Source organism: Octodon degus, unplaced genomic scaffold (genome assembly GCF_000260255.1).
Source record: "Octodon degus isolate 3935 unplaced genomic scaffold, OctDeg1.0 scaffold00011, whole genome shotgun sequence".
Lineage (NCBI taxonomy): Eukaryota > Metazoa > Chordata > Mammalia > Rodentia > Octodontidae > Octodon > Octodon degus.
In genome coordinates this window covers 12,061,614-12,076,140 of record NW_004524587.1, presented here as the reverse complement: position 1 = coordinate 12,076,140, position 14,527 = coordinate 12,061,614, and positions in this window count along the sequence as shown.

Here is a 14,527-nt window from a genome sequence, read left to right as displayed (position 1 = left end):
AGGTGCTTTAGACCACTGAGCCATCTCTCCAGCCCCCTGGATGGCATTTTCTTGTCATGGACTTTGGTGTGTACACAAACATCCCTGGTGTTTCTGTGTGCATGTGACTTTCTTCTTATACAGATCCGAGGTAGTTTGGATCAGAACCGATTAAAAGGTCTCCTTTCCACTTAATCGCTTCTCTGGTGGTCCTGCCTCCTAGTACACTCACATTCCGAGGTAGCAGGGTCAGGGCTTGAGCTTAGGAGGTCTAGCAGATCACAGCTCAACTCATAACCTTGTGTATGCTCCCTCCTTTGGGACCTGTGGTGAGGTGGACATGCTTTTTTCATGGCAGAAGGCGGAAGTTCCGGGATAGGTAGGAAGGAAGACATGATATGTGGAAGAGACATTGTGCCAGGTCCTTCAGAATTCAGCTAGGACCTGGCACAATGTCTCTTCCAAATTCCATTGTTTGTGTCAGATAACCAGCTCCAAAGTTGATGAAGCTATGTTTTCTCCAGGGAGTCAAAGGAGGACAGAAGAGGGCAGGCCATATTAAGGACAAATAGCACAACCTACTATAGTTAGCAGCCTACTATTTCAAGAAGTTTTATTAAAGTAGAAAGCTGGGTAGGAGCTATCCGGAGACCCCTGTTCCCACGAGCATGTGGATGGGGTGGGGTGAGCAGGAGTGGCCTTTTCTGGTCACATTTGACTGCAGCTCTCCCTCAATGTCCCCTGCTCATGCTGTCATCTCCGCTGGATGCCTCTCCTCATTTTCTTTTTCTGGATAATTGTTATTCCTCCTTTAAGACTCAGTTTTAAAGTCGCTTTCCTGGTGATATTTCTGTCTCCCTGAGGCAAGGCAGGGAGCTCCTTTCCTGGTATCTCTCAGCACCTCTGTTTTAGCTTTTATTACTTTTTAAATTACAACTTTGTGTAACTCAGATATCAACTTTCCCTCTATCCTTTGGGTCCAGCACCATCGTGATCCGTGTATGCCCTGGACGCCCTGAGGATGCCAGGTGCAGCTCTGCTTTGGCACGGCATGTAAACCCCAGGTGATACCAGCGTCATCACCCACTAACTGGGAACAAAACCAATAGTCAAAAGTCAAGTTCACATCCATAAATGAAAAGGAAAGTTGGTTTTAGAGGGGAGCTAGGAGGAGGGTTTACATCATACCCCAAGACGAATAACGACAAAAGTGGCTTCTAGTCATTTCCGATCGCCCCCTACATCTCTTCTTTGTCCCTTGGCATTCTTGTCCTCTTGGCAACGGCCGGGTTTTCTGGCTTTGGAAGGGCTGCTGGGTGACAGAGTCTAGGGGCTCCTGCTTGTGGAGGATGAGGGTACATGGTGCCCCCTGGAGCTGTGCATTGTTTGGCTCTCAGCTAGTTGTGCATCTGTCTGTACCCCAAGAACCTCAATTGTTGTTCTTCATTGAGGAAATAATTTGACTAGCTCCTGCAACTGCACAGTAACTGCTCCACCCAGGGGAAAGAAAACAAGACCTATTGTTTTCAGTTTTAATGAGAATTTCTTATTTTAAGATGCCCTTTGGTATACTCACAAATCTAGGGCTAATCGAGGAATTTTCTAAATTCAAGTGATGTCTCCCCATTAGAAATTCTTACTGTAAATTCTAGGATAATTTACTTTTGTCCCTATCATTCAATACAGTGGTTCCCGGCTACACTGTCATATTTTTATTTCAGGTAAAAATTCTGCTCTATTTATTCTTGCATTCCAATGTTCAAGATAGTCCCTGGAACATAGTAAGGTTTGAAGAAATCTAGGCTGAATAACTAAATGAATCCAATTCAATGCTTTTTATTTTAAATGATAATCAAGAAGCCAATGGAATATGAATCAGAAACTAGTGAATATGTTTCCACATTCCCGGAATTGAAGCAGAACTGTTATTTTATTGAACCTGAACTAAATTGAAACAAAGCTTCTTGATATTTTCATTGTAAATCAGTTAGAATTGCTTACTGGCTTGAACCAGAGATAAACTGCAGTACCGCTTAACCCAGAGTGGAACTAATCTCAAAAGCTTACTGGTTTGATTCTCTAGTTACTTACTAAGGTACTTGGGCATTCTATGAATATGAAATTACCATTTTGTTGACAGTGATTCTAATACATTAACTTATAGGTGAGATCGTTTCCTGTTTTTCTTTTTTCTGTTGAGACCACAGAGTATCTTAGAAGATCCTCTGATGTAAGTGGAATTATTTCAGGGATCTCCAAAGTATTATGGATAGTTTCATTCATTCGTTTTTTTCAATGGTTTCTTGCATTTTGACTAAAAGCCTGTTTTAGAATATAGTGAAAATCAGTTATTGAAAACAGAAGTGGGGGATAAGGGCTTTTTTTTTTTCCTGAGTGGGGGAGAATAATGAAATAAATATAGGAAAACGAACAAAGCAAAGAAAAGCTTTGTGCCTGACTATGTCCCCCCAAACTTTATTTATTTTGCTAAACAATTAAAATTACGATAAAACAACAGATAAGTAGATAATATCTTGGAAGCAATGATAGATACAGTTAAAGTCAATCTTTTTTTAAAAAAATTATTTATTTATTTTTTGTGTGTGGCCAGCTCAGCCCACCAGGGGGCGGGGCTGGCTGGCATGTGGTGCCGGGGGATTGAACCACAGTCCCTGTGCTTTGCTTAGCTTAAGCTTGTTTTAAGTAGGTGCCTTAGACCACTGAGCCATCTCACCAGCCCCCTAAAGTTAATCTTCTAGAAGAAGGTTGCATGAATTATGAGAGAAAAATAATTGCATTTAAATGTTACTAACTTTCTTTATCATTCTTTTTTTATATTTTAGTAGAGGGTCTACAGGGTCTCACTCCACAGATCAGACTCATAGTGATGCTCCTGTGTTCAGCCTCCCAAGTGCTAGGATTACAGGTGCACACCGCCACACTCAGTCTCAATCACTGTCTCAGCACATCCCGGAGGTGGGGCCAGAACAGCATGCCAGGGATCAAGCACCCAACCCTGCTAGTCTGCTGAGCTATCTGGCCGGCCCTCTTTTTCATTCTCAATGTGTGAAGAATTTATCTGCTTACCTTTCAAAGATTACCCTCTCGGTAATATGAATGAGCTGGAGAGACAAATTAAAATCTAGTGAGTAATTTCAGAGTTGTGTGTTGCAATTTAGCTATATGGATCAGTCTATAGAAAACATTTCTTTCTTTTTAAAAAAATTTTATTTATTTATTTATGTGTGTGTGTGTGTGTGTGTGTGTGTGTGTGGCCAGCTCAGCCCACCAGGGGTCGGGGCTGGCTGGCATGTGGTGCTGGGGGATTGAACCGTGGTCCCTGTGCTTTGCTGAGCTTGTTCTAAGTAGGTGCCTTAGACCACTGAGCCATCTCACCAGCCCAAGTAAATATTTCTTAAAAATAATTTTCTTCTGTTAAAAATAATACACATCTCCAAATGTTCTTATTTGATGGTGAGATGCCACATTCTCATAACCCGGTGATATCCTCTCTAATTTTGCCATGATTTTATTAGTGTTTAGCAAAGGTTAATTAGGTATTCACTGATCTTAGTGGAAGAAGAGTTAAAAAATATAATACTATAAAAATGTCCTGGTAGGGTATGAAGGTAGCACCACAAGGGGGCACTATAATTTTATCAAATTTGTCCTGGTAAGTTGGCTCAGAAGGTGAAATGATTAGAGCCTACAGAGTTAATTTTAATAGCTAATACATCACAGCAAGTTGGGAACTTAAATAAAATGATACAATTAATATACTTTTATGGGATGTAGAAAGACTTAGTAAGGTCATTGGTAGATTATATTAGAGCTGCATTTAGTCTTATTGGGTTTAAAATTCAGCATTCTTAAAAGAAAGCAGCAGATGTCTGACGTATGCATTTTAGTGACCTTTGAATGAAGCAGTGAATGTCAAATTGGGTGGACCTTGAGCTAAGCTTTTGAAATAAATTAACTCTCTAGCTTCCCTTCTAAATACAAGTAGGACCAAGCTTTTAGATCTTCATTTCCTGAGTGTTGCGACACAGAAAAGGTTGCAGTGTGTTAATCCTGGAAGGGATGTTTTTGAAAGGCTGTTTACTCACAGAAGACTTTCTTTTCTTTATGTGTCTCTAAAAATGATCCTACCATTTTGCTCAGTGATACATCTGAGTAGCTTGGAGTCTTTTTTGGTTAAACAGTTCTCTTCTGTTATTTTATCTGAAATCACTGATGGTGCTTGGGCTGGCCAAATAACTCAGTGGATTACAGTGCCTGAAAGCAGGCACAGGGGCTGAGGGTTTGATCCCCGGGCCTGTCATGCTGGCCCTGTCCCCAGGACTTGCTGAGATGGCAATTGAGACAGGATGTGGTGCTGTGTACCTGTAATCCCAGTGCTTAGGAGGCTGTAAAACAGGCGGATCACTATCAGTCTGATTTAGTAGTGAGACCCTGAACACCCTGTAGACCCTTCTCTAAAATTAGAAAAAACCCCCCCACACACAAAGGATTTAAAAAAATAAAACAGCACCTTGCTGCTGTATGTGTTTATATGGTAATTTTATCAGGTGTTGCTCATATGAGCCAAGTAGACTGGGATATTTGAAATAAGCAAGTGATTTATCTATGTGGAGGATCAATTAGGTGTTTACAGATTACATGAAGACTACTAGATATTTCATCTTTTGTCACAATACTTACCTAGTGGCACAGCCAGGGTGCTAGGCCAGTCCTTAGTGTCACAGTAGGATTAACTGAGAGAATGTATGTAAACTACCTAACACTTATGCAAGAACACTGTTGAGAGGACCCACGGTGTCAGGGCTGGCAGCGACCCCTTGGCTATGCCATGTGGTTCCTAAGCTCCTTGCAAAATGCAAGATTAGAAAGCTGCCTTTGCTTCTTCAGCTCTAAGACAGGAACAGATGTTAGAATTTAGTGGTTGGAAAGTAGAGCTTTTGGTTGAAAAGTAGAGTAGAAACTTCTGACATCTTTCTACTCAAAAAACTAGGCAGTTGAAGTTTCATGAATTTGTGTTTTCTTCCCCATGGGGCTTAAATACAGTTATTCTTATGTTATCCTTTAGAGAAAACAACCCGTATGGTTTTCCAGATCTCTTAAATTATTCCAGGCTATAAAAGGATGCTCATGACTGTCCAAGGACGGAATCTGGTAAGCGTTTTTTTGCCCCTTCTTCTTTGTATGTCCAACAAGAGATCCCCCTTACCTGAAAGGGAATCTGATGTGCTTCCACTTTTATTTTATTTTATTTTATTTTAATTTTGCAGCACCGGTGATCAAATTCAGGACCTTGTGCTTTCTAGGAAGATGCTTATGCCACTGAGCTATCTCCCTGGCCCTGTCTCCACCTTTAGAATGATTCGGATCTCAGGAGACAGCAGAAGTTGTACATGATTTTGTTGGTGTCTTAAGCTCTCTATCTACCACTGTGAAGATATAGTTAGAGAGTCAACTTGTTTTTTTTTGGTATTTTAGGGAAGGGTCTATAGGGTGTTTAGCGTCTCACTGCTTGATCAGACTCAAAGTGATCCTCCTGTTTACAGCCTCCCAAGAGCTGGGATTACAGGCACGCACCACCCTACCCAGTCTCCTCTCAGCGTGCCCTGTGGGCGGGGCCTGCACGGCAGGCCTGGGGAGAGACAGTCGACTTGAGAAGGGAAAAGGCTTACTTTGGCTCACGGTTTCAGAGGTTCCAGCCGGTGGTAGCTTGTCCTCACTAGTGAGGGCTTGTAGTGACATAAACAGAGAAGGCAGATTCACCTCATGGTGTCTGGTAAGCAAAGACAGACAGGAAGGAAATGGGGCCTTTCCATCGCCTTCGAGACTGCAGCCCCAGTGACCTGATTGCTTCTCACGGGCTCCACTCCCTAGAAGTTCCACGACATTCCAGTGGGGCGGCGGCTTGGTTACTCAGCCCTTAGCGCAGGTGCCTGTAGAGGGCACCTGCGAAGCGCAGCAGCATCACGTTGTCTTCTTTGCTATTCTTTCCTCCCAGTCCTCTCTCAGCCTCTTTGCTGTAAGCCCATCTCTTCTAGTTCATTCCATCTCGCTTTCAGCCCTCCTGACCTCTGCATGCTCAGCCTCATTGCCTTGTGCTGCTTTGCAGGCTTCCCAGTGCTATGAGACTTTTAGCCGAGAATCAGTCTTTTCTTTCTTTCTGAACGTCAGCACTAAACTTAGTATCTCTTTATGGTGGATAAGAAATGACAATAGCGTCTGGGGAGATAGCTCAGCTGTCTAAGCGCCTGCCTGACAAGCACAAGGACCCGGGTTGGATCCCTGGTACTGCATGCTGTGCCAGCACCCGTGCAGAGCTGAACACCAACACCAGGCATGGTAGTGCATGCCTGTCATTCCAGTGCTGGGGAGGCTGAGACAGGCAGATTGCTATGAGTCTGAGCTGTGTAGTGAGACCCTGTACCAAATAAATAAATAGCATCCTGTAGCAAATAAATAAATTGTGCTTTTTATTTATTTGGTATAGGTCAACCCATTTTAACAGGAATAATTCTTTTTTTTTTTTTTTTTTGGTATGGTGCTGGGGATTGAACCCAGGGTCTTTGTCCTGAGTTACATCCCCAGCCCTTTTTATTTTTTGAGACAGGGTCTCACTAAATTGCTAAATTCCTCAGAATGGGATTGAACTTGTGATCCTCTTGCCTCAGCCTGGGGAGTGCTAGGATTATAAGCATGTGCCACCGTGCTTGAGGAATAATGCCAATTATAACTATGGGGACACTTTTGGAAGGAGTAGGTCTTAGGAGGAAATTCACTGCCTGAATGAGCTGTGGAGAAATTCTTGCTTCTGGTGGGCCACCCTGTGGGAGACAGATCTGCCTTCATTGAGGGGGCTTTTCCTTCTGATGGTTGTTTACTCATAATTGCATGGAAATGAAACTGTGCCTGGCTCTCTAAAACAAGGAATGTCCACTTGAGCAGCTTGAGCTCTAGTCCTTCTTCTTTTTCTACTTTAGCTCAGGTCTGCTTTCTCCAGCCTGGAGTACATCAATGAGGTACTGGATTTCTCTGACAAGGGTCCTTGCTTTCCTCCAACCTAGTCTGCCTGTATGGGGTATGTACCTTGCTGACAAAACGCGCATTCTAAAGTGTGAACCTGATCATGGCTGTCTGCTATTTTAAAGAACTCTCCAGGGGTTTCTCATGGCTTTTGTGAAAAATTCCCCATGCTTTAGTCTGGAGTCCTAGGCTCTTTGTGGCCTGGACTGTACCTACTTGTTTAGCTTCACCTGTTACAGTTTCTCCAGTCATAGCCCAGATGTCAGGGTTTATCTGCTCTTTTTATCCTTGGTCTCTTTACTTAGGCAGTTCCTGGGCCTCCCTGCCCAGCTCTGTGACTCATTCTTCGTGGTAGAAATGAGATCTTGATGCTGGTTGCTGTCATTCTTTGTTGCTCTTCCTTCTAGTTATCAAAGAGTGTCTCCAGGTCTCCTTCAGTTCCCAAATTTGTACCTTCTTTTAGGATATCCATAGCCTTTACTGTTTTCTGGACTGCTACCTTGAAAACTCACAAATTTTATAATTTGCTTAGATACTATTTCTAGATCTTATTGTAACTTCATAATACTGAAGGTCTTAATCATATAGTAAAAACCACAAGTATGATTTAGAACATACTTGAGAGTTTGCTTTTTTGATCCTTGTCAAGCGATAACATTTCTATTGGGGTGTTCCTACAGGTAATGAATGGAGGCTTAAAACAGGTAGTTTCATATTTGAGAGATAAAATGGAAACAGGGGAGGACAGATAGAAAGAAAGAGTGGTTCAGAATACTTCAAAGGCAACTATACCCAGTGGCTAACTTTTTTTTTTAGTCTTTTTTTTTTTTTTTGGAACTTTTTTTTTTTTTGCGGAACCGGGGATTGAACTCAGGCCCTTGCGCTTGCCAGGGAAGCGCTTATTCCACTGAGCCATTTCCCCGGCCCTAACTTTTTTTCCTATATTAATACCTTTTATTTCACACTTGTATCGTCAATTTTTTATCACTGGGACCAAACACTCAACATACATGGCTTAGAGGAGGAGGGGTTTAACTTTGCTCATGGTTGCAGCAGTTTTGGTGCATGACCAGCTGGCTCCAAAGCAGAGACATCCAGGGGAAAGGGTGTGGAGGAGGAGCAAAGCTGTTTTTCTCATGGTGTCAAGGAAACAGTGAAAGAAGAGTGCCGGGAAGCGGGTGCCAAGCGCCAGAGACAGTCTCCAAGGTTGTGCTCCCATGATCCATCTGGGCACACTCGGAAGTGTGCTTTGCTAATCAAATTGGCAATCGAGATTAACTGTCATGGTGCGTCTTTCTGGGAATAGGCGTCCAGATAAAACATCTCCTTTTGCACTTCTGTGGAGTCCTGATTATCATGGAGTTATTCTTGATTGTCTATGGGAAGCCTTAATTAGAGGAACTAGTAATGTGTTTCTGAAGCAGAAAAGTCATAGGAATTAAAAAAAATACTTCAAATAATTCTCAATTTCTATTTAGCAAGATCTGATATAGAACAGAAATAATTAGAGTGGTAAAGTCTAACTGGCACTAGTGAATTTGACTAAAAGCCAAGAGCAATAGAGTCAGGACACTTATGTTCATGTTTAAATTACTCAAGTGCTTAATTGTATAATTTCAGTTTCAATTACCAAATGCCCTTACTTTTAAAATTAGTCCTTTGAGTATTAGCTGCATGATGTTGTTATTAAAGTTGAAAATCTGCTATTATGGTTTAGAGGATTATTGCAAAGTTGTTGGCATATGTCTTGTTTAATAAATAAGTTTAATTGTGCATGTAATCTGGTAATTTAATAATGATGAATTGTATTTTGTAGAAATATTGAATGACTTTTCTTCATAGGCTAAAGCAAAATTACTTTTTAGGGATTTATTTTCCAGAGAAAATATTTTATTATGTAAATATCTCAGATACCTCTTATACTATCTAAGCTGCAGAAAACAGCAAGATTTTAATGGAAATTTTACATTAAACATCCCCCACCATAAGAGGTTGAGAGCAGGGAAATAAAGTTCAATTAACAAAGACTCAATGTTTATGTATTTCATGCTTTCTCAGTTTGTATTTCTCCTAGAATATGACAAAGTAGCCGAGACAGGAGATTAGTGGGTTTTACTCAGTGAGGCACTTTCCCATGTGATTATGAACTCAACAGCTGCTATTAATGTTAATGAGCTTCAGTGCTCAAGAAAGTACCTTGAGCTCATCCTGAATTACCCTGGGCAAAAATCTCCCAGTGGGCATGACGTTGTTCCAACTTCCATCCGCTGTAGTTGTCTCTGTTGAATTCAGGAGTGATGGAGGGTAGTGCTGATTGATTTAGAATTATGCCTTAGAAGAAGAAGAAGAGGAAGAAAAAATTTTGGAATTTAAAATGCAGGTATATTTTCATTTCTACATGAGCTTGGCCTCCCAACTGATTCTTAGATGAAATCACTGCATGGAGAAGAGCTGCTATATTCACCTTTCTTTCCATTGCAGGGTAGAGAAACTGAGGGACATGTTTGGATTCACTTGTTGGAGATCTCATGATGACAAACAAAGGACCCAAATCCCAGACTTTTCCATGGATAGTAAGTAGTGTGAACGCTGGGAAGGGTCATATTTGTAAGCCACGGACTACAATATTCCTTCTCTTGGTGGATGGACAGAGTTTTGGAACTCAGAATTTCTGCAATGTTTAGAAAGGTTCCTTCCCCCCTCCATCCCAATGACAATTAAGGAATAAATGAGGACAGACAGAACAAGCACACATAGGCAGGAGTTGTCATTCCAACCTTGAGGCTAAAAATAGATGGCAAAGTGGTAATTAATTTCGAAGAGCAGAGAAGCTGGAATCTGGTCAAGTATTAGGCGGAAAGGTCAGGCACTAGAGGCAGCCAGGACTTCCAAATGTGAGCTTGCAGCTGGGGCAGAGAAGCGATTGAACAATCACATTACCTCTCCAGGTGTCCCCTGGCTTACTTGCCTTCATCACAGAATCAGTTTCTCCAGAGAGTGTGAAACAGCAGAACTTTAGGATCCCAGACAGAGATAATGCTGGGGTGAAGTTGCTAAACTCAAAATGGAGATTAAGATGAATTTTAAAAGCTGAATGGGTGAAATGTCTACCTCATCTCCTTTCCCTCAGCTCCCTTCAGAAGGCCCTGGAAAGGTCTCTATCCATTTTCCCCCCTTTTTTCTTCCTTCTGTGACTATGGAGGCTCCAAAGCACCAAGACCTGTAGGGAGAGTCAGCAAACTGGAGACTGGGGAGAGCCAAAGCATAAACCTAGCCTGAATCTGAAGATTTAAGACCAGGAGTGCTGATAATGTGGTTTGAGTTGAAGGACATTTAAACCTGAAGCTCCAATTTGAAGGCTGACAGGTAGAAGGAGTCCTATTTTACTTGAGTTTCATCCTTTTTGTCTGTTCAGACCTTCCACTGATTGGACAGGACCCATCCACTGTAGAGGAAATAAACTGCTCATAGCCCACAAGTTTCATTGCTAATCTCATCTAAATGCAACCTCCGAGAAACACCTAGGATAATGTCTAACCAAACCTCTGGATGCTCTATGTCCCAGTCAAGTTCACAACTACATGTGACAAAAAATAGGGAAAAAATATCCATACTAGGTATATGTCATAATAAAATTTCAAAATAAAAGAATGGAAGGATTGTTCAAATCTTCCAAAATAAACAAGTAGAGACTCAAATAGCTTTTCAAAGCAGCCTTAGAAAACTAGAAAACAATGGAATAACATCTTCCAAAGACTTAGAGAAAATTATTTCCAAAACAGAAGTCTGTATTCAGCCAGCAGTTAGCTGTCAGCTTAGTTATAACTTTTTAATTGAAAATTTTCGTACTCAGAATTTCTATTTGTTTTGGGTGAGTGTCTCAAGGTCTCTAGTGTTTTCTTTTGGAAAACAGTCTGGTTTGGGCCAATGTTCATAAATGGTTGAGCCTGTGATGCACCGTAGAAAAATAGATTCCACATTAGATATGAAGAAACACAAGAGAAGCTACTTATAACGGTGGCAGGCAGCGTTGATCCTTGCCTATCTTCCCTTAGCCCATCTTGTGTGAGCTACTCATCTTGCCATTGCTCTTGAGGAGATGGGTGAGGCCAGAAGGAATCTGTAAGAGTTTGGGGGTGGGGTCGGTTCTGTGCGTAACCCTCAGCCAATAGGAAGGGAGATGTCATAAACATGCCCCACGTTCCTGTCCGGAGCAGTGTCACTTTTGAGTGTGTGCCAAGAATGTTCCAGAAAATACCAGAAGGACCAGTCTTTGGATGACCAAGAGGTAACCTCAGTTACTCTTCTCTCATTACTGGGACAAATACCTGACAACCAAAATGAAGGAAGGAAAGGTTCATTTAGCTCAGTTACTGGAGGTTTCAGTCCATACTCAGCTGGCTCCAAGGCAGAGCGACACATGACAGAGAGCAACATTTCATGGAGGTGGCAAAGAGCACAGAGCAAATTGGAGGAGTAGCAGCCACAATGGCAACAGAGAGCAAGTCTGTCTTTCTGTCTCTCTCTTATGTTACATTCAGGCTATCTGCTCCAGGTTGGGTGCAGCAGTCACACCCATAATCCTAGCAGTACTCAGACCCATAATCCCAGCCTTGGATTGTGAATTAATCACAAACTAGGACTGCACCTCAATGCCTCAGTGATTGCTTTATCTTTTTTGGGGGGGCAAATACACACAAGCTATAACACCCTCACTGATGTACCCTCAGGTAGACCTGAGTCCACCTCTTCAATAAGCAACTTGGATCCTTTTCTCAGAATTGGCTTTTTGGGGAATTGTGGATTTTCAGACCAAAGAATACTTTCATGTGAGTTTTCCTTTCTAAAATACAGAAACATCTTCTTTTGAATTTAGCTTTGAGAAAAAGCAGATTAACTTCTTTATAATTTTGGGTTGATTTGTGAAGTGTGGTGTATTTTTCTGCTATATTTTAATTGAAAAAATATGGGAGGATATATGCTGATAAAAACTCCTTTTGCTTTGCCAAGTTTCTTTGATGTTTTAGTTCAACTTTTGTCTTTTAAAATGTCTTAGAAGTATCCCAAGATGTTTGAGTAATTGACTCTGAAAGTAGAGTGATAAGTCTTTCTAGAAATTTCCATAGATGCAGAAAATAGGAGTGTAAAGTGATACCCCTGCTTTTCTTTTCTTTTCTTTTCTTTTCTTTTCTTTTCTTTTCTTTTCTTTTCTTTTCTTTTCTTTTCTTTTTTCTTGCTGGTGGTGCCGAGGATAGAACCCAAAGCTTCATGCATGCTAGGCTACTGGTCCCCCATGGAGCTCCACCACATTTCTTTTTTAACAACTCCCTCTTGCTTAAGCTCCAGACTAAATGTTTTGTTTTGCTATACTTAGACCCAAATTCTCAAGAGTGTCTTCAAAATCTTAAGTTGGGTCCAAGAATGTCACCTTGGAGCCCAGTTCCAGGATAGTGCTGTATTTGCAGAAACAGAGCTTAGTTATCACAGGCGACTCAGCTATCAGACATTGATCCCACTGTAGCCACCGTAGACTTGTGCTTACTGAATGAATCCTTGGAGCTGTGGTGATTCATGCCAAGGCACATTTGCCCCAATATTTGAGTTATGCACTTATCAGGAGTCATATCTGTTCCTAACTCTGTTTTGTCAGGTCTTCTGACATCGTAATTATAAAATTTAGTTAAATGTTTATTTATTTATTTTTTTTTTGCAGAACTGGGGATTGAACTCAGGCCCTTGTGCTTGCCAGGGAAGCGCTTATTCTACTGAGCCATCTCCCTGGCATAGTTAAATGTTATGTATGCTAAGGAACCACAGGTAAGAGTTGTTCCTGTGCCAACTACCTTGAGCCCTTCAGAAAAATTCAATAGAGGTGTGTTGCTACAGTTTCTGTCAAATTAGAAATTTAATATGGAAAAATATCACAAGTCTGGATACCACAAACCCCACAAGTCTGTTACTAGATTTCTGCACAAGTCCTTTATATCTTGCTATATTTTAAGTGAACAAACTAAGAAATGAGATAATTAATCACAGGCCCAGCCTGTGTAAGAAAGATAGTGTGATGTGTCAATAGGGGACTTACACTGAGCTAGAGTCTTAGTTTGATTTTTTAAGTTTGGTGGTATCAAGTATTTTACATTAAACAAAAGATGGCTTGGTAGCGGGGAAGAATCAAGATGCTCACATATTGGGTAGTACAGGAGAAGAATTATCTATTCAATAACCTGCTTATGAGTAATCCACAGGTGCCATGTGGCATGGTGGCACACGCCTGTAATCCCAGTTCTCAGGAGGCTGAGGCAGGAGGGTAGTTACGAGTTTGAGACCAAACTGAACTGCAAAGTGAACTTAAAGCCAACCTAAACTGCATAGTAAGATCCTGTCTCAAAAAGACAAAAAGAAAAAAAAAGTAATCCACAGGTGCTTGAATCATATCCAAATATTTTATTGATCAAAATTTTTATAATATTGACAAATAGGTGGGAAGGGTAGGGTGTTACTTATAAAAATAGTATAAAAATCAAAGCCTGAATCAAGATCCAAAGAAACATCCCAGCAGTGGTCTGTATCCTTGCAGTTAGAACTTAAAAATAATCACTTTGGGTTACTTACAAGCTAACAAATCCTAGAGCATTTAAAAGTATGCATGGTTTGTCTTTACCAGTTTAGTAGGGCTTACAAAATAGGGCAGGGATGAGCTCTGAGCAAAGAATCTGTTTTTTACAAAGTTGTATGTTTTCCAAAGAAAACAGTATGTGGGAAAAATACTGAAAAAGCTGTGCTCGTCATAGCCGGAGTTTGAGAGCCCTGCAGGGGCTATAAATGCCATGTTTCCCCCAGGAAAGGAAACATCCTTGATCTAGTCAATAGGAGTGGAATCCTGAAATGTTTATAGAGCAATACAAGTGAGAGATTGACTTTCTATCTGGAAACAATTGAAGCTAAAAATGTAAGTAGCACAGTTTATCAGAAATGATGAACATGCACAGGTCTGTAATCCCAGCACTCTGGGAGACTGAAGAAGAAGGGTTGAAAGTTTGAGCTCCTCTTGGGCAATTTAGGAAGCACATGTCTTAAGGTAAAAGATTAAAAAAAAAAGACTGGAGATTTAGCTCAGTGTGAACACCCTGAGTTCAGATCTTAGTATTACAATAAAAAAAGCAAGCAAGAAAAGAAGCAGAAGCAGAAGAAGCAGAAGAAGCAGAAGAAGCAGAAGAAGCAGAAGCAGAAGCAGAAGCAGAAGAAGAAGAAGAAGAAGACAACAACAACAACAACAATGAATCACAAATGTAGTAGTTATTATTAGTAAGGTAGAGTTGGAGTGGAATAATTTCCAGCTCAGCACATTCATATCTTGGAGAAAACTGGCTCCAAATTGACAATGCCTGCCTAAAATTCAAATGTACCATCAGGAAAAAGAAAAAGAAAAAAGAAGTCCTAGCCCAGGTCCGGTGAATGTGCGGAGTTTCCTGCTACCCTGCGCCGGCGGGACCAATCCCAGCCCAGG